The sequence below is a fragment of the Triturus cristatus genome, chromosome 9, assembly GCF_964204655.1.
Source record: "Triturus cristatus chromosome 9, aTriCri1.1, whole genome shotgun sequence".
NCBI classification, from domain to species: Eukaryota; Metazoa; Chordata; class Amphibia; order Caudata; family Salamandridae; genus Triturus; species Triturus cristatus.
In genome coordinates this window covers 1,159,649,334-1,159,668,826 of record NC_140592.1, presented here as the reverse complement: position 1 = coordinate 1,159,668,826, position 19,493 = coordinate 1,159,649,334, and the positions used below count along the sequence as shown (strand labels likewise).

Genomic DNA, 19,493 nt, shown 5'->3' with positions numbered 1-19,493 from the left:
AAATCTATCATCAATGCCACTTCCCTCGTCCTTAGTATGCAACTTTAGGCTGTGGGATTACAGCAGGCATGTCACTTCCCAGTACCCACGCTTACAGAAATAGACATACGCCTTTCCCGTAGCACTGGTGGTTTACATTTACTTTTTGAATTTTGTTTGCTTAACCCCCAACACTACATCTCTTTGATTCTTTCAATCATCATTCAAAATATAAATTAATATGAAAAAAAATAATGCATGATTTCAACATTATGCATTAAGTTTTATTGTAACACATGGCTGAATAATATATTCGTTTGTCTCTGCAATGTTGACTAGATACAAATTTGGATTTTTCACAGATCAGACAGAAGAATTAAAGTTGAGGCTGTCTGCATACAGGGATATATATACAAATGTGCCCACAACTTGCATGGATATTCCTATCTTCTTTCATTCAATGACGCCCTTTGTCTAGCATTGTTTCATTACTTAATTTCAAGGATGGTTTTTAGAACTGAACTTTATAATATCTGGACGAGATTGTTCTGGTGTCGCCTTCATTTAAAGAATATAAATGAAAGGAGAAAATATACCTTTGCATGAGACGCAAAATGGTATAAACTGATTGCAAACGTTTTTCAAGCCTATTAGGGAATAGACCAAAACAGATATTGAATATTTTTAAAATTTTCAAATTTGAAAAATAATACTGTTTGCGGTGATCTCTTTATTTAATTTCAAATAAAACATGCAGCATTCATGGTCCGAAAATAGATTTGCTTTCACGTTTTTTCATGAGGCTAAATTGTAAGTCAATTAGTAATATACTATAAAATATTAACAAAGGGTCACATCATGCTGAGCAAGCAATCTATACGAAGGAGTGGAAGTGAAACTCAAAATAGAGAATGCTGTTTAAACAGAATTGAAAAGAATGTATTCGAAAAGAACCATCAGTTTTAAAAGTTTGTTTATATTAGCATTATAATGTATTTGAAGCATGTAAAATTTGACCAATTAGAAAAAGTGGCATCAAAAGGGAGGCACTGACTTAGCAAACATGACGTTTAGAATGACCGAAATTTCATACCTACACATCCCTGATAAACTCTCAAACCCAGAAAATGGGCCTTATTTAAAGTGGTGGTAATGTATTATTCTCAGATAATCACACTAAGCGGTATTTTCCCTAAATCTGTAACTACCAATAGAGAATTATTTGCTGAAAAAAGTATCCTTCCATGCCACCTCTGGTACAAATTATTCTTCAATAGAAAATTACTTTACAGTGGCTTTTCAAATGCTTTTAAAATCAGACCCTCAATCCCATTTTCTTGACAACTTTTGTGCTCTGTTTTATCTCCTTCGCTGCATCCTCTACAGTTGTGGTGCTCTTCATATTATGTTTCTTCTTATTTTTGTTGCAACTATTTGGATATTTATTTCACAGAATTATCAAATTCTCAGTGCTCTCAATGAAGTGTTAAGTTTACAAACCTCTTGAACAATATAACAATGCTTATCACACAGGAGAGTATATATTGAGTTATTTTAATAAAACTTGTCACAGTCCACTGAAACTTTGCCGTATGTCTCTTTACTTCACTTTTCCAATTTAGGGCCTGAGTACGATCTGGCTAGGAAGGCCTCTAGACGGGTTCCGGAATGAGCAAATCCGATTCGGAGCTAATGTTTCCAACCAATTCGTCCCCCATTCCAAACGACCAAGTACGATGCGAAGATCTCGTCCACGTCGACCAAATCATTTCCGAACCCGATGCTGTCGGTCTGACTTGTTCGCAGCCGAATCGTGCCACACAATTGAGCCAGCTTCTGAACGAGCGAGTACAATGCACGATTTGGACAGCTGTATCAACTCGGTCTCAGTCAGACAAAACGGCTGGGGGAATAGGATTTCGGGGGGCTGTAGCAGGCCCCCCTTCACCTGGGGTGCTTTGAATCGGTCCTGTGGGGGTACCCATGGATACCCCCCTTTCTATGCATGCACAGTAGCAGGGCACCATGGAGTGCCTGCCACAGGGTGTATGCTTTTCCCCACCCACCCCTTTTTGCTATGTGAGCCTGTGTACGCGTTCGGTATACAGGCTCCCATCAATGGAAGTCCGAGCGAACCGAGTCCGTCACCATACGGGTGCATTGTACTCGGACGCTAGGACTCGCAGAGCAAAATTCGCTAGGAAAACAATCTGGATCCGAGTCATATGGAGGGCTTTCCTAGCGAGATCGTACTCGGGCCCTTATTTGGATGATTCTTGTAAAATACTATATAGCTCCACGTTCTATCAGTATCTGTAAACTGATCTTGCACCAATTCTTAAATTAAGTAAATTAATGAAGATGCCATCATTTTGATGAATTCCATCTTTAGAAAGCATCTTAAAGATAATGTGAGATCATTCTTATTCAAAATGCATTGAGAAAGTGTGCTCAGTGGTACTCCATTATTGCTCAATTACCCTAAATTAACATATGTAATATCAAATTGTTTAGGAAATGGTTTCAAGCATTATACTTTGTGAAACTATACATGTATAGAAGACAATTTGGTGTATGGGAAAGGGTGGTTAGGCAAACAATACAGAGGATAGTTGGAAAATCTAATTTTTACTGTTCAATAAAATAAGAAACAGAATATACTGCCAGAGCACAAAGCAAACAAACACTGCAGACATCCACACACACCTGAAAAAAATTCAGTATTGCTTTAATTCCACTATTAATTGTTTTGCCCAAAGATTATTACATATTATTTATTATATATGGTTTCTAGTTTTATAGCCATGCGGTAGACAAGTCAATCAACAAATTGATGAAACAGGACCCATACTGGGGGCCAGTTTTACATTTTGCAATTTGTGAGTATTCGTTCTCATAGTGTTAAGAACTGGCTATGCTGTTTGGCTGGATCTACACCATTAATGGGGCAAATAGTATTCATGTTTAGAAATATAGTTCAACCTAAATAAATTGTGATTGCTGCTGGTACATGTAGAATAGGGATATGCAATTTATTTTCTTCTCAGTAATCTCACGTCTCCTTCCAGCATCATGGTCATGATAATGGATTGGTGCGATGTGGGATGTTATTTACTAGCATGTTTTCCAGTATTCTTCGAAGACAGATGCACATTGGTAATGAAGATCTCTTAGCTTCCAGCCATTGTGGATTAGATACATGGTTGTGAGCTCCTTCATTTTATATTCTGGTTCTCACGAAAGCATAAGGTACATATTGTGGCTTGGAAATCATCACTACTCTTGAGACTCATATCTATGACTTGTTCCATTGCCTTTAGGGCAATATTATATCACGGTCCTACATTGATAAGATTAGTTTTCTAGTCTGATTAAATGATGACTCACAGCGAATTATAATGCTAGCAAGTTCTTAAAAGAAACTTTCATGCAACTTCCCAAATATACTTTCGATTGAATGTCTGTCCTTCAATAACGCAAAATAATTTTTACTTTCAAATTGTTTCTTATTGACTACTTTACTGTTGTACTGAAAATTCTGTAAAATCATTTCTGAGAATATGCAGTGGTATGTTTTGTTCCTCCTGCTTCTACAGACTATTTGAGTTCTACAATTGATTCCTCACTTTGATCTTGAAAGCCCGAGTAACAAAAAAGTAAAATTAATCCTACGAATGGGTGCAGAGTTTCTACTTTTAGCAATTTACAAACATTCTCAGTAGTGTGCCTGGGTTGCTGCGCTAGTTTCAGGTTTCCAGGCACAATACTTGTAATGTCATATGACACTCAAAACACCGTTATTTCCGCACTACTTAATTGTATACCCAGCACAATTCCGCAGTGGGGAGAGGCAGACTCATTGTGTGCTTACAACTTTTTTTCTCCATGAAGAAAATATTTTTTGTTGAATGGAGAATCCCCATTCTCTACACTTTGCGGGTGTTCCATTCCGCTTCCAATCATAGAACAGATTAGCCTACCGCAAGCTGGGGCATTTGTGGGGGTTCATATACTCACATAACAAACCATGCCTTGATTCGCCCACTTTCCACCCCTCACATGGGGTTTTCTAATGCATAATTATAAAAATGTGGTGTACAATGACACAGCAGTAAGATCATTTTCACCTTGTAGGTATCCATCTGTATATACCTTGCATCATTAAATTCAGCTATTTGTTCTTCTAAATCGGATCAAGAGCCTTACAGCAGATAGGGTCCTTGTTCTTCTAAATTTGTTGCTTGTATCCCATTACCGTCTTAGGCTCCCTCTAGCACCAAACAATCCTGATCTACTCTTGACTGGAGCAATGAGGGTGGTAGCATATATCTTCAGCTAAGCTTCACTCGAAGGGAAATATTACATTTCTGACATTTTTATGTTAGACACTGACACCACTAGTACGTTTTCACAAGTTGACAGAGTCTCCACCAGTGGAAGGGAATATCGCTATAGTAAAGTATAGGGAAAGTTGAATAAACGTTTTGAAAAAACAAAAATGTTTTCATGTTAAATATTAATGTAACTTATATATTTATTTTAAATGCAGAACAAACATTTTAAAAACTACAACACTATTAACTTATTTTTGAATCAGCAATGTAATTAATTTAAATATAATAAATTAAAATTATTTTCTTAAGGATTTATTAAAAAACCCACCTAAAGCAAAATGTTTATATCTATTTATAAACTAATATAAATTACTAAAAGCTATTTATGAAAATAATTTAAACAATTTTTTTTAAATGCAGTGTAAAGGCTATTCAAATAGTTTATAATAAAATAATACTTATATGCAATTTTCAACATTAAATAAAATGTGTATATATTTTTTTAAATGTAAAATAATTTAGTATATTTTAACATTAGTTCATATGGGGTGTTATTTTAGATCCATGTCTCCATTATTTTATATGCAGGATTTTGCAGTACTAGTTGGTGGAAATGTGGTGTACTGGTTTTATTCCAGGCCTGAGCTCGAGACATTTACTAATATTTTGGAACCTTTTTGGCTGTAGTAGTTCTATAAGTGCAGCTTGTGAATCGGAATGGGCTTACTGTGTGGGTTCATGTCTCTCCCTAAAACCCTACTTAGCCCTTCCTAAACCCCCCCACATTTACAACCAAAAACATGTAAATACATGTGTGGGGATCTCTGCAGTCGGGGCTGGGTCCTCCACACAAACTAGTTGTACGTTTTAAATGGCATCTTGTACGTGAGTAAGACTATTGTTGTATTATTCAACGTAATACAAAATAAAATTTGTGTACAGTCCCCTAAATCTCTATGATATGCCTATTTCTACGTTCGAAACTCGGAATATAACATATTCCTGCACTGGCAAATATCGCTCTTTATTGGTTGTGGTAAACACACCACCTTATTTAGCATAGTTCAGAATCTGAATCTAAGTGTAATATTAGAGCTTAAGACCCTAAACCTCCTTCTACTTTGGTCAACCTATTGGACTGCTGGATTCCTTTCCTCATCCATTCCTGCACCCCAAAGTTCCACTTCCTTGTGAGCTCTATTCTGAGTGATCAAAGTGCTTCATTAATCAAAGTCCACTCTTCCTGTGCTAAGAGTATGCGGAAGAGATGTTGCAATTTATTTTTGAGGAATAGTTGTTTCATTTGTTTTGGACAAGCAGTTTGTAGAGACAATTAATCCCTGGAATGAATATTCAACAATATTATTTTCTTAGACAATAAACATTTCAAAGAAAAACATGGTAGACATATCTGCTTAATTTACAATGCTTGGGCCAAGACTGGTGTGTCATATGTTGACAATTGACAATTTTCTGGGTGCTCATTTGCCTTAGTAATCCAAAATAGAAATGAACTAGCTGTACCTTTGCAAGCTATGGTTAGTTGTGACTATGAATCCCCTGCATTCAGCGCTCTTCTATCATACATTAACGTAGAATATAAATTTGTTTCCTTGCTCATTTTTAAAATTGCCAAAATGTGTCATTCTACTGTTGGCCTCGATAGTGCCATTGAGGTGATACTGCAAGTAAAACTAGATTATGATAATGAACACACTCTGTGGCACACCCTCTATTTTTACAAATTATTTTATTATTAAATTATTTCATTGAATTGCGCTCTCATTTATCTGTTCTCGGTTCATGTCTCAGTCACTAGGACATCTGTACGTATCACTGTTTAACAGGTACAAAACCTATTTATTGGAATTATTTCAAAACCTATCAGGTATCTAAAAACAGTTGTTTACAAACATTGATGTTAAACTTTTTGGGTGCATGCATCGGCCATTGGCTGACACTGGGGATTTAAATAAAGGCCCATCTGGCGCAGAGTGAGTCCTTTATCACTTTTTAAGCTCACATTGCTCAGGAAGTTTTTTTTTACTGTAATGATGATCAGCGCGCAGGGTGCACAGACGCAATTACAGAAAAAGTGAAAGTAAAACGAGCCGTTATCTCAGCCCCCTAAGCACTGATTCTAACAGAAGAGGTATCGTTGGAAAAAGGAGAATCTCTCCTTTCCAATGGTGCCTCTGCCCAGTGGATCCCGGCTTAGGGATCGCTGCAGAAGGACGATCCCCAAGCCGGGATCCGCTCACAAGACACCAGGGAGAGGGGGAGCAGCCCTTTGGGCAAGAACTTGTGCTCCCCCTTGCTGTTTTTCTAATGCGGTCTTTCTTTCCCACTGTGGGGAGCAGATTGGGGCAATTACCCTCATCTGACCCCGGGGGGGCGGGGGGGGAGGGGAGGTAGAAATCCTAATAGACATCATAAATTTATTTTTCTTTCTAGAATTGTAGGGACTAGGTCTGCCCAGAATGGGCATGGACATGCCCCCACCACCATTAAAATGGAGAAACAGTCTTTCTGCCCCCCTAACTCCGGGGGCAGAAAGCCCACTAGACCCCAGGGATTACTTTTGTTTTAGAATTGTAGGGGTGGGGACTGCCCAGCATGGGCATGGGCATGCTCCCATCCCTCTAAAAATGTGAAAACAGCCTTATTGCCCCCCCCCTGGGGAGCGGATTGGGATAATCACCACTGATCTGCCCCCCAGGGGGGCCAGAAAGTCCAATAGAAGCCAGGGATTCTTTTTTTAAATATGGGGTGGGGGCAGCCCAACAAGGGCATGGCTATGCCCTCACCACAAGTAAATGGGACAACAGTGTTTCTGCCTTCCCCCCCAGGAGCAGATGGGATAGTTTCCTACGCTAGAAAGCCCACTGGATGGTAGCAATATATATTTTTTATAAAATAATGGGGTGTGTTTTTTGCAGCCTACATCAAGCCCCACCCTCACCCCTAAAACCTCAACAATCTTTCTGCCCTCCTGCGGGCTAAAGCATCCCATCCCAATGGCAAGCAGGAGGGCATTTGATTCTTTTGGATGTTGTTTTACAAATGGACCAGTGGAGTTTGTCTAACTCCCAGTATCATCCCACTTGCAATGGTGAATGGCTGCACTTTTTGGGCTTGGGCAAGCTGCTACTTGGAAAAACCTACCAGACCCATGCAGTTCTGAAAGTTAGACATCTGGGGGTGTCTAGGGTGGTGTGCTTTGCATGCATCCCACACCATTTTCTTACCCACAATGCCTTGTAAACCTCAATCATTGATTAAATACACACATTAACTTCACATTTTTGTGAGGAACACTTGTGGAATCTGCGGGGAGCCACACATTTCCTACCAAACAGCATTCCCCCAAGCCTCCAGATAAAAATAGTACCGCACTTGTGTGGGTGGGCCAAGAGACCTTGATGCAAAAGGCCCTAAAGTGCTATGTGGAGAGGTCAGCAAATAGGGGTCGCTGCTAGATTTGGGGCCATGCTACCCATTGAAACCTACCAACCCCAGACATTTTTTAAAAGTAAACAACAACAGGATTCCAGGGTGGAGTGCCTTATATGAATCCCATGAGGTTTTCATACCCACAATGCCCTGCAAACATCACACTTTGCCTGAACTCACATATTTTGTCTACATTTCTGTGATGGCAACTTCCGGATGGCAAAGGAATCCACATAACTCCTTCTGCCAAGCATTGTCCCATTTGTGCCGATAGAAACACTGTGCCAAAGAGAGTTTAAATGCCCAACAGCTAAGGGGTTTAGGGACCTGGGGCCAGATGTACTATTTACATTTCAGATAGTGGTGGCAAAATGTGACCAGTAACAATTTAAAAAGCAGAATCGAATTGAGCTGCAATCTGACCTACCTTAAGCTTTGAAAAAACACGAGAGAAGGAACCCTAACAACTGCAGGAAAAAATGATATATTCTAACAATTGCCCACCGATGTTGGACACCACAAATCACTCTGTTGAGTTCACCGTTCACTACGTTTAGGTGCCACAGGCACACAACCAGTCACTGATGTATATTACACTGCTAAAAAATCTTTTTCAGTTAACACACAACTTAATGTTTTTCTGTGCAACCAGACACTCAAGAGATATAAAATTTTATAACGTTGCATCTAGAGAAAATTATGGTTTCACATTTAATAGAAAGTGCCTTAGCAGTGCTTTACTGTATATTTTCACCAAGACCATATCTAAATATTTAAACAGGTGACATCAATAGGTATACCTTTGCATAGTAAATGGTAGCAAGATGTTCATATTACTTCAGGCCAGTGCGTCCGGGACAATAGTAAACTGGAGTCCTATTCTTTGTGTTCTGCATGAGAGGAAAGATCAAATCCAGTCTAAGGCTGTTCCCTGGATGCCGGAGTTGTGGAGTCTGGCGGCTAGTGTGCGGTGGGAGAAGGTGTCGAAGGCTGCTGAAAGGTCCAGGAGGATGAGGGTTGCTGTGTGGCCTTGGTCGTGGAGGGCGCGGATGTCGTCCGTGGCGGCTATGAGTGTGGTCTCAGTGCTGTGGTTGCTGCGGAATCCGGATTGAGAGGTTTCTAGGATGTTGTTCGTTTCTATAGAGTGTGCTAACTGGGTGTTGACGGCTTTCTCCATGACTTTGGTGGCGAAAGGGAGTAGTGAGATGTGCCTGAAGTTCTTGAGATCTGTTGGGTCTGCGGATGGCTTCTTGAGGAGAGTCTTGACTTCGGTGCATTTCAAGACGTCAGGGAATGTAGTGGTCTTGAGGGAGCAGTTGATAGTTAGGCGTAGTTTGGGTGCGAAGACGGTGGCAGCCCTGAGGAAGATGTGTGGCAGGCAGGGGTCAGTAGGTGCTCTGGAGTGGTTGTTTTTTATAGTCTTAGCGGTGTCTTCTGTGGGCAGAGGGGTCCAGGTGAGGAGGGTCTGTTATATGGCCTTGCTGGGGGTTAAGGGGGAGTGCCGAGGGCTTGGTCGTCAAAGTTGTTGTAGAGCGACTTGATCTTGCAGTGGAAGAAGGAGCTGAGTTTGTTGCAGAGGTCTTGGGAGGGCGGGACGTCAGTAGTTTTGCTGTTGGGTCTGGTGAATTGCTGTATTATGGCAAAGAGTTCCTTGGAGTTGTGGGATTTGGAGAGTATTCTGTCTAGGATGAAGTTTCTCTTTGTTGATTTGATGAGTTGGTGGTGTGCCGTGATGGCGGCCTTGTAGGTGGAGCGTGCTAACGGGGTTTTGCTGTTTCTCCACGTTTTCTCCAGTCGTCTGCAACAGCGCTTGGGTTCTCAGAGCTCTGCGGGGAACCAAATATCTTGTGTGTTGTGTTGTCTGGTGGTGTTCTGGAGGGGGCGAGAGTGTTGGCGCAGTTGCCGATCCAGTGGTGGAATTTGCTTGCTGGTGTGTTGGTGTCTGTCGTAGTAGGGGAGGGGTGCAGCTGAGGGTGGAGTTGAGGCATTCTTCGTAGACTTTGTTCCAGTTTCTGCATGGGAGGCATGGCGTTTGCTTGTGTGCAGTGGGTTTCGAGAAGGAGAAATGGATGCAGTGGTAGGCTGTCAAGAGCGGTTCTGTGGTGTGGCTGAGGCGAATGTTGTTTCCTCCGGCGTAGATTGGGTTGAGTGTGTGTCCTTCCTTGTGTGTGGGGGTGGAGATAAGTTGCTTCAGTCCTATTTTGGTGAGGTTCTCCAGGAGGGCGGTGGTGTTGGGATCGTTGAGGTTTTCTAGGTGGAAGTTCAGGTCTCCAAGCAGTATGTAGTCCATGGAGGCAAGGGCGTGGGGAGTGATGTCGTCTGTGATGACGTTGGTGAAAGGAGTGTGGGTTCCGGGAGGTCTGTAGGTGAGTGTTCCGCAGGGCGTTGTTCTAGGGTTGGGCTGTATCTGGAAGTGGATGTGTTCCATGAGGGGCGAGGCGTCGTCCAGGTTGGTGGTTGTTAGATGGAGGGTGCTTTTGTGGACGATGGCGAGGCCTCCTCCTGGGTGGTCTTTCCTCAGGATCTTGTATCCATCTGGGATGGCGGTTGCAATGTCTGGAGCAGAGCTGCCATTGGTCCAGGTCTAGGTGAGAAAGGCGACATCGGGTGGGTGAGTGTTGAGGAGGTCTTAGATTTCTACGGCGTGTCTGTGCAGGGAGCGTACGTTGAGGAGGATGCAGCCCAGTGGCTTGAGTGCGGTGGCGTCCGATGGGTTGAGGATGGCTGTCTGGTCCAGAGGTGGGTGAAGGTGCGGCAGCAGTGTCAGCAGGAGATCAGTCCGTGGGTGTTGCTTGGCGTCAATAACTGGCAGTTGTTGTTGCGTCCAGGGTTGACAGCGAGGAGAGTGCTGGGGTCATAGTGGCGGGGGTCGGGGAACCAGGGTCCCTGGCGCTGGTCGCAGTTGGGTTGCAGACAGGCTTGCCTTGGCGCGCCTGCTGTGCCCACCATTAAGTAGGGGTCAGGTGAGGGTGAGCAGCTAGGAGGCGAGAGTGGGATTACACTGGGGAGAGGGGACGCGGGGGCAGCAGTGGCAGGTAAAAAGGCAGGAAAAAAGAGGGAAGAGGCAAAGGGGAGAAAGGCATAAGAGAGCAGATCAGCAGAACAGCAGGCTCTTCCGCTGGACCACCAGGGATGAGGCACAGACAGGAGCCTTGTTGTGGACTGTTATTGCACTGTGATGTCTCTTTAAAGAAGTGCATCTTCAGTTCTTACCTAAATTGGAGCAGCGTTGGGGCACCCTGATGGTTCCAGATCCTTTGGTGCATAGTTGGAGAAGGCCAGCTGCCTTGTTATTTTCTTTTTTTAAACTTCATAGTTTGAAGTCTGATGGTGTCCTGGCTGCGGAGAACGATCAGGAATGGTAGGCTTATCTGCAAGATAAACGGGTCTAATCGTTGTGATGGTTTTTAAATGATGCAGCTGATCTTGAAGATGGCGAGGGCTTGTAGGAGGAGCCTATGGATAAGGGTGATGTGATAATATTTCTTCAGACCCTTGATGAGACGTGCTGCAGTGCATAAAACACTCTTAAAAGGGGCCTGTGTGGAGTCTGGAAGGCTGTATAGTAGGATATTATCACCATCCAGAAGTGAGAGTGCTTGTACCACAGTTCTGAAGTTGTTTCTGGCAGAAACTGTTTCACTTTCTTTTGAAGCACGAGCAGGTACCAGGCCGTCTTTATTTTTCAATGTGTTCCATGGAGGTGAGATTGGTGTAATGGCTGGATCCAAGTGATGTGGCATTCGGTGAACAGTGGGGGTTACTGACTTATGGACTCCAACTCTACATGGAAGAGGGGGAGAAAGAATAGTACATCAAGAAAAGGAAGATTTTGCTTGACCTTCTTTCAAAGCTTAGCTCGTCCACTTTAGAAAGAATTTGCACCTTCTAAGTGTCACATAATGTGGACGTATATGAGAAGGCCCATAAAACATCTCAAGAAAAAGGCTGAACTTCTGACTCCACACTGGCAAAATAACCTCTTCTCCAGCACGAATAGGCTCCATGCTTGCCAAGTTCACAGAAATAATTAGGAAAATTAGACTTTGGGACACAAGCTATCCGATCTTTGACAAATCTTGTTCCTTGCTACTTAAATCTGGTTGGTTGCTTGTAATTTTTTTTACTCAAGAATTTCAATTACAGCTGCACTTTCTAGCAATGATGAAGTCCCGCCACAAATTAAAATTGCCATAGGCATTCCAATTCTCAGAAAGCACTCATTAGACAAGAGTTGTCAGACTAATTGGAACCTTTTTGTAGTTATTGTTCCCTAAAAAAATCCTAGTGTCTGAAGCATGGTGAATAGCACTGATGTTCTTTTAAGAGTTCGCTCTGGTTCATTGTAAGCGCCGACGCACTAGATCAAGTGTGTGCGACATGTTTGACTGTGAATGCAAGGAGAGTGCTTCATTTGCCTGAGGAGAGTTCTCCTAAGTCATGCCATTGTTCCCTCAGATTTCTATCCAGAGTGGCACTTCACCTTGAGTCATCTGCTGATGAAAATTATAAATAGAGCAGGATTTCTGTACCAGGCTGTGTGGGAAAGAAGATAATTGTACTCAGATTGTAAGAAACCAGCCAACACAATATACAAAGTTTAGCATACCAGAAAAAACGTGGTGGATGGAAAAATATAATTTAATGGCATGTTAAAAGGGGATATTCTATTTGAGAATATATCTATGGGAAGATCTAACAGTTCATACTCTAACAAAAAAACAAAAAAAACAATAGACTATGTTATTATATAGCAATTTGTAAACTCACACTAACTTTATTCATAGCCTTCATATTAAAAGACAACTTTTAAACCTAGTTTTAAATACAACAATGTATAGCATTGGTAGAGTCTCTGCTGTTTACTGATGTCTAAAAGAGAAATACTAGCTTATATTAACACAGTGTTTGTAGCATCAATCTTGCAGCTCCTAGCAGTGTAATTGTCATTGGCTAGTATTACAAATTACATTGATGCACAATTTATTGACCTCTGAATGGTGAAATACTGAGTAACTCCTGTTGTGGTTAGATGCTGGCAGGTTGCCTGCATCTGTCAGTAGCATGCATGAATCTTCTGAGCTATCTCTATAGTGCTTCTAAATCATACAAGTACTAAGTAATACTCATTATGAGTGGCCTTATAATTCCAATGGAGAGGCTACATTTTGCAGGAAGCAAACAGCATAGTGGTGTTTCGCCTCTCTGGAGGAAATATCAGAGATAAACACGTGGGGATCAGAATAGTAAACCCGATTCCCATTTGTCAGCCACCAAACACTTGTAATACTTCTTATCTCCCTACACCAAGTAATGGTAATTCAGGGGAAGGAAAAAATGGGTATTATTTTGGCTACTTGTAAAATATATATCTAAAAATGAGCAAAGCCACTGTTTGTAAGCCATACCCACCATCTCTATCTCTAAATTACCTTGTGGGACCCTCTCAAATCAGGATCTTCCTCAGAGTACACAGGCCACATCTGACCATGTTCCTTCCAGATACCTGTGTAGCAAATAATATAAAGCATAGGAAATTCGGGAGACAGCGTTAACAACGCAGTCATCACATCGCAGTTCCTTTACAACGCAGTTGTTACAACGACTGCGTTGTTAGAACGTGATGCTTTTACAATGTAAGTCATTAGATCGACTTACTGTAGGGGCACTCTAACATCAGGAATAGTATAATTTACTATTCCAACACCTTCCCTACTGTTGCGCAGACTGGAGTTGGAATAGTAAATTATACTATTCCAAAATCCAGCGCGCCCCATAAAGCAAGTCGATCTAATGACTTGTGTTGTAAAGGTATCGCGTTCTAACAACGCGGTCATTGTAACGGCCACGTTGTAAAGGAACGCGATGTGAAAGAATGCGTAGTGACATGCTATATTCAGAAAATTCATGGCGTGAACGTAAATAATAAAGGGGACCATAACCTTATCTTGTCCACTAAGAACAAGAATTGGTTCCTCTAAATTGACTTTCTGGAGATCTTTTCACAATAGCATTATCAAGATTCGCCACTATACTGATGATGCACAACTCCACTTGAAGTTTCCCTCTACTCCAGACAAGCAATGTCTCAAGCACTTCCTGCACCTGATCCAGACCTGCACGTCAACTTTCTACATAAGGTTTATTTTTTTAAACATAATGCTTCTTTAGCATTTTGTTTTTAATAATAAAAAAAGTTGAAAGTTTGACGTACAGCTCCGTCTTATTGATGGAGCCATCTGTCAAACTTTCAATAAATTTACCGCCATGATGGCGGTTCATGGAAATGCAAAGGATGTCTGCTGGGCCGGCGGATATTTCAAAATTTGGTGGGCGGAGTACCCTAGGAATGGCAGGAGTAAAGTACTCCACAATGGTGATGGTGCATAATATGTCGGCCAAACCCTAAATCAGACCCTTAGACGTGTAAAAAAATAAAAAACAAGGCAGCAGTCCTTTCTCATCTATTCACTCAACATTAGCAATAACATCCCCATATCAATAAGGACCACTCCAACACTGCTTTAACTTAGGAAACAGTTGAATACACATCTCTTTAAAGACACTACATAACAATGCAGAAACGATTCAATAACCAGCTAAGTCTCATCACTGACTGTATGCTTGCTTTTGACCGCTTACAGCGCTCCACTGCCTTTATGGCTAGGTTAGCGCTATACAAATGCCACATATACACATTCATAGAAGAACCACATATTACCGATTTGATTTGCACTTTGAGAGAATTAGTGCTATCACAAGGTCAGAATGCACCCACTAAAAGCTTCATTAGCTCATGATTTTGATAATGTCATCTATGACATTTGTCTAGAACTAACTCTGGATACAATGAGTGAAGGATCAATGACACAATGGTCATCGTTGTTTGTGGCACTAGTGTGCTAATGGAAGTCGGCTTTATTTCTTTAGTTGTACCGAAATGGGGATTCTCAAGAAAGGTTCATCTGCTGGTTGAAATTTGTTAATAGGTAGTATATAAAGCACGGTGTTAAAAAGAACAGAGAACATATTAAAAGCATTTTTTTTTAAAACTGCAAACAATCCTTCATTTATATAACCAATCTACATCAACCTTGACCTTCAAGATCAACCACCATTGTCAAAACTAAATACGTATCTCATGCAGTTCATGAGAGTTATTCATACTGCCTCTACAATGACAATACCATTCTTCCAGGGTATTAGAAGAGGTTTGCAAAAGCCATTTTAATCAATCATGTTTTCATTATTCAACTGCAAGCTAAGGTGTAAAAAGCAACCATCATCGGTTGAACTATGGAAGCACCAATCAAAAAACACCACCTCTAAGTTTCGAAGGTCAGCTTATTTAGTTACTTGGCCTCCTTTAAATCCTCCGAAGATCTGAACTTTTTTTCTCTTTTAAATATTGCTCTTCTTTTTGTAACTTCAAGAACAGTTTCAGCAGAAAATGTGGATTTAGAAGTATGACTTGGTAATGCTTCTTGTGCAGCAGGAGATAACACTTATTTTGAAACAAGAGTTTGGACTTTTAACAAAAGAAGATGAAGAGGAAGTAAGTAACAATTTTGGCTGTAGGTTGTCTATCAGAATTTTTAGATTCAACACTACTGCTCTCACAGTTTTTTAATCTATTTGTTACTATTGTATATATCTGGAATGAAGTTGCCATCCAACACCTTCATACATTATTTCAAACCTCTCCATGGGAATACACAAAGTCTACTCCTGCGTATATTGGTAACATCAATCTTCAAATAATGGAGAGGGTTGGGTGTCCATTTTGCAGATGTTTGATAGTTCAGTCACCTTTTGGTACTCTGGCCCAAAATGCTCAGATGGAAACAATGCAATCAGCAAAAGTAAGTGTAAGGACAATTGAAGTGATGCACCAGCACTGCCTTTACCCTTCCCTATTTGTTGGAAGAATGCAACATGGAAACTGTATATGAATACGGCCTCAATAAATATTTTTACTTCATAGCTGTAGTCAAATCACTGGAATATTGCGTCCAGAAGCACTGTTCACTATGGGAACTTCTTTGTCATGTGATCTCAAGTCATTTGATTATGCCTTGATTTCTACATGTTTGAACTACAGGATGGTGTTACATTTGCATTGCTGGAACGAGGCATATTTCCCTCTATAAGGATAATTTCTACCATTCTGAACAGTTTTTGATGCTTTAAGGTCTCCCTCCAATTCAGGCTGGCACTGATGGCCAGTGTTAAAACTACCTTTCCGGAAAGAATAGGGATATAGAGGTAATACATGGTAAATTCATTTGTACAGTAGATGACAACAGTGGATTTTTGTTATTTTCAGATTCCCATTTGTTAAATTGATTAATACTCTTGGATATGTGGCTGTGCATGGATCCTAAAACATACTCATGAACTAAGACAAATGTGCAACTATGTAGGGCTCAAATCAACCCACAGGAAACATTGTTATACTCTGCATCCAGGCTCCCGACTCTGGGGATTCCTCATTATACCCCTACTCTAAGTGCAACGTGATCTAGATTGAAGCCTAATTGATAGGAGTCATGGCAGATGTTGAGGGAAAGCTGTAGGTAATCATTTTACAGTATTGTATCAGGGTTAAGGTGTCAAACAAAAGTTTCTACACTAGCCAGTATATTATCATATCCCCTACAATCTTCTGCAAGAAACAAATCAAATCTTATGACCCACAATGTCACAATGTTTTCTTGTCAATAAAAGCCAAAAACATATTTTTCCAGAAGAGCTGCAATTTCAGTCTAGTCTTTTAAATATCAAGATATCTAAAATGGAAGCAATGCCTAATGGACACGTAGATGTGTAATTTATAAATGCCCACAAACGGATCATTTGTCCCAGCTGGGCCTGTGACTTGATTGTCAACTGAACAATTATATCATTCTACACCTCTTTGCAAATTAACAAAGCCAGGGATGTGCGGATCATCAATCATTCCACATAGCACCTACCACGCAATCATTTAAAAAAAAAAGACATGTTGTCCTCATCTCACCAAAAACTTCCACAGATTTAACAAGCCAAGTTTTGTTCTCGATTCCTGAGGGCCTCTTTACCTCACTGTTTCTGTCTAGGCCCCATGGCCTTCCTCCTGTGTTAGAGGACTGGTGTAATCATAGGACCATGGGGGAATGGAACATTTTTGGGGATATTGCATTAATCCATCAGATCAAATACCTCTGTTGTGCCCAACGTATCAGTGGTTGCCAAGTACTGGGTTGATTGTCTACTCCGGTGTCTTGATCTAATCGTGCCGAATTAAAGGCGGCTCTGAGCCAATCTTCATTACCAGGGGCAGTTTTGTCTTTCCACTTGATACATATTTCTCTCCTTGCCAAGATGATTAAATATAATATTAAGGCCATATGTATCTGTGAAGGTACATCACCAGTAGAATCATTTTTACCAAAGAACACCAAAGAGAGATCTACTACTATGTCCACCTCCAGTATAGATGTCAACACTTCCCCCACTCCTTTCCAAAATGTGGTTAACACCGGACACTGAAAAAAAATATGTATGTCGTTTGCATTTGTGAGACTACATCTTGGGCACCTTGGCGGCGGGGTAGGTGCAAATTTGGCTATTTTGGCCGGAGTATAATATAGCCTGTTTATTACAAAAAAGTGATTTTTCTTCAAGGAAGCAGGCTTTATGTATTTATACAGTGTCTTTAATGATGGATAAAATAGTTCCTCAATTTGGGCGGCCAGTGGTGAGTCATTCCAAACTGAAATAGGGGAGGGGATCCTGGCTTCCTCAGCATCTTGAATTTGGGCATACCATAAGGCTATTTCCTTCTTCTTTGGGGACGGATCTTGAAATAGTTGTTCTAATTCCCTATTTCCTCCTATATCCCCTTTTTCAGACTCATACCAACTTTTCAATTGAAGATATTTAAACCTTGAAAAGGTAGGGCCTATTTTAGCTGATAGTACTGCCCACGGCAGAATGCCCTCTAAGTCCACCAGATCTAGCCATCGCTCCATACCTGAATTTTTAATCGGAATCGCCAGGCTAACACACATAAGGAGCGGTGTCCCAGGCGAGTCCCATATTGGAGCAAAATCCGAGAAATATCCAATTCCCCATACCCTCCTTAAATTGTACCAGGTTTGTAATGCTGATTTCAATACCTTTAGCCGAACCTTTTTAAAAAACCTTGGAGCACCAAATTTGTACAAAAACCCGTCTTGACTGTTGGCACCTCCAACCGTAACCATTTCTCCTAGTACTCTCCCCCAGGATGTTCGTTCGGGGTAAGATAATAGCATTCTTATACCTTTAAACTGAAAGGCCATCAGATACCAGTTTATGTCAGGTAGGGCTAGTCCTCCCTTAAGGAGCTTCCTTCTAAGCTTTTTCCATGACATTCTGGCATTTTTATGACCCCATATAAAACTGCCTATTTTACCCTGTATCTTGGTTATAGTTTTTCCAGGGAATGTTAAGGGGATTGCATTGAATAAGTAGGTCAATTTAGGGAGTACAGACATTTTAACAAGGTTAACCCTACCATATATTGTCAAGGGGAGGTTCTTCCATTTAGCAAAGAGATAGTCTAGTTCTTTTTCGATTTTCCCAAGGTTTAAAGAAGGAATATTATTTAGGTCTTTAACTATTTTAATACCCAAGTACCTAAATTCCTTGCTTATGGGGCCTCTCATGTATATGGTGTTCCAACGCATTATTTCAGTTTTGTCAGAGTTGACGCTATAGCCTGAAACCTTGCCAAATTCCCTCAGCATAGAGACCAAGTGTGGGATTGTATGTTCTGGATCGCTGGTATAGACTATCACGTCATCAGCATAGAGTGCCAGTTTGCATTCATATCCTAATGATCTAAATGGGATAATAGCTTTATCTAGTCTAATTGTTTGAGCTACGGGCTCTATGTAGAGATTAAATAAAAGGGGAGACAAGGGGCATCCCTGCCTGGTCCCTCTCTAAATTGGAAAGCTAGGGGAGCGCAATCATTTCTTATACAGGATTATCATTTACACTGAAACTTTCTATGAGAATTCTCCCTGTTCCCTTTTGATTTTTAGGAACACAAATCACCTACTCGAAAAATCCTAATCAATTTCTAAATATTTAATGCTAGTTTACGATTGATTTTATCTGTCTTGGCTGCATGAACACAAGACATGTGAGTTCACTTTAAATTACCATTGTGATCTCTCAGCTATAACCTTAGATACCACCCAAAAGAATGAATGATCTGCAAGAACACAAAGGAAGGCTTGCAACATAGATAATTACGAGCCTGAGATCCACACACTGTAAATGAGGGTAAAGGAATAATAAACTATAGGTTAACACAAATATTCCTGTGATGATATACCTACATCCACACGCTATCAAGCCCATCATAAATTGTTAAACTAAAATGCCCCTGCATATATTGTAAGTCAAACAATGTAACATTATGTCAAACATCTGCTTAAAGTCTCACTCCCAAGCTAGAGTGTGGTCCCGTAAGTCATAATAATGTTTAATGACATAGCAAAATATGTGAGCTGATTTAAATGTGAATGAAATATGTTAAGAACATTCTTTTTGTGAATGCGCATAGAACAAGCCACATCTTGAAATCTCCTCTTAGGGTTCTCTGGCAAATCTAGAGACAGTGAGTACATATCTGCCCTAGAACCAGACAAAACTAAAGACATAAACGCTTGTTCAGCATATCTATTCTCCATA

The 19,493-nt window shown here is 40.8% G+C and overlaps 1 protein-coding gene across 4 annotated transcripts in view; it reads right to left on the bottom strand.

The window, feature by feature from the left end:
• Positions 1–19,493, bottom strand: part of SLC8A3 (solute carrier family 8 member A3) — a 454,394-nt gene that overhangs the window by 49,886 nt on the left and 385,015 nt on the right. The gene's annotated exons all lie outside the window — the stretch shown is intronic.